This window comes from Etheostoma spectabile, chromosome 15, assembly GCF_008692095.1.
Source record: "Etheostoma spectabile isolate EspeVRDwgs_2016 chromosome 15, UIUC_Espe_1.0, whole genome shotgun sequence".
NCBI classification, from domain to species: Eukaryota; Metazoa; Chordata; class Actinopteri; order Perciformes; family Percidae; genus Etheostoma; species Etheostoma spectabile.
Genome location: NC_045747.1, coordinates 29,152,054 through 29,153,705, shown reverse-complemented (window position 1 = coordinate 29,153,705; position 1,652 = coordinate 29,152,054). Strand labels below are relative to the sequence as shown.

At 43.0% G+C, this 1,652-nt stretch overlaps 1 protein-coding gene across 6 annotated transcripts in view; it reads right to left on the bottom strand.

Moving 5' to 3' along the window:
- Window positions 1-6: 6 nt before the first annotated feature.
- The window catches only part of hoxb3a (homeobox B3a), an 88,795-nt gene continuing 87,149 nt past the window's right edge, over window positions 7-1,652 (bottom strand). For all 6 annotated transcript variants that reach the window (XM_032537286.1, XM_032537287.1, XM_032537284.1 and 3 more), the window contains one exon: window positions 7-1,652. This exon is cut by the window's right edge and continues 1,238 nt beyond it. The gene's annotated coding sequence lies outside the window, so the exon portion shown is untranslated.

Here is a 1,652-nt window from a genome sequence, read left to right as displayed (position 1 = left end):
AGAGAGAGAGAGAGAGAGAGAGGAGGGTAATGAATTACCCAAACATAAATAAATAGTGTTCTCCACTCTTTTTATTTACCCTGTGTCGATGATGTGCTAAAAATAAGAACATTAAAATGTCTCTTTCATGTCCTCTCATTGTGTTTGTTTAAAGATGTCAACAGCTGGCATACCCTGGCTGTGGATGTGTGTCAACGAAAGGAAGCTAGCTTAGCATTGCTGTGTGTGTGTGTGTGTGTGTGTGTGTGCGTGTGTGTGTGTGTGGAGGCTGTGATGAACTAGCGTAGCTTAGCACAGCTGCGTGTCTATGGGAGCTAGTTTAGCCTTTGAGCTTGCTTCTTAAACCCTGTTAGATTGATGGGAGGGGTGGTGAGTGTGGTGATGGATGTGTCTGTGTGTGTGTGTGTATGTGTGTGTGTGTGCGTGTGTGTGAGAGAGAGGAAGGGGGGGCGGTCTGTGGCGGATTGTGGGAATTTTTGCCTCCTTCAGAAGCCATGTGCTGCTGCCACAAACAAGAGACGGAGGGTTAGTAGTGATTCAGTCTGGACCGACGGAGACGGGTACGGCAGGAGGCAAAAAGAGACAGAGGAGAGGGGAGAGCATCCAGTGGTTTTTATGTGCTTCGTGGAACGAGGAGGAACAGAGGAAGGACGAGTACTGCCAGCTCGAGCCATATATTTGTGTAGTCTATCTCTCTGGGTTTCTCTCTCTCTCTCTGGCTGATGGAGAGGCAGAGGCCTCCACATAGCTCAGCTCGGCTGACAACAACATGAGTTGCCTAGAGGGGGAGAGCGCTCAGCATCATAAATCTAACCACCTCGTTAACCGCCCAGTCAAATCTCAACTATTTCATTTAGCGGGCGAGTTGCTTGTATATGTGGGATTTCTGGGGGAATATTTTATTATAAAAGTACAATTTTAAACCCTGTACTAGCTCTAACACCATGCTAGCTGAGCTACTCCTGCAATGTGCTCCACCCACACAAAAATTGTTTTGAAATTATGTTGCTGAGTAACCTATAGATCGTACTTTCATTTTAGGTTTTTTTGTGGGGGATTCTAAGAAATATTTTTAATGTAAAACTGACATCTGCTCTGCTTGAGAACAGTGGTCCGTATTGCAGTTTTCTGATTGATTGTGAAGTAGATTACCAGTCTAATGAATACTGACTAAACAATGGCGCTCTCACCATAGATCCTGTTATGCCATACAGCTGCCGATATGTCTCTGCACCAGTGCCACAAGATGTGCTTCCTGACATTTATCGTCCCCAGGGGGACATGGGACACAATTGACTGGACACTTCTTCTCCCACGCCTACAATATGCTTCACTGACCTGGGACTCTCAGAGTGTAAATTGCTCTTAAAAAGTCAATGTTAAATGTGTAAACATGGGTAAAAGAAACCAAGAGTTCTAAAATGTCAATCACTGATAATGTACAATAAACATTTTGAATATGTAAGTCAAATAATTTCCATCAAAACTAAACAATAATGCAATAAACTGATAATGCATTGTTAATTGGTTTAAAAATTTGATTCCCTCATTTCCTGTATGATGTAACGTTTCAGTAGCAGAGAGTAAGTTAATAAGTTTGGTCCCGGCTTAAAAAGATCCTTGGAAATGTGTTTGCAACTACCATTGATTTC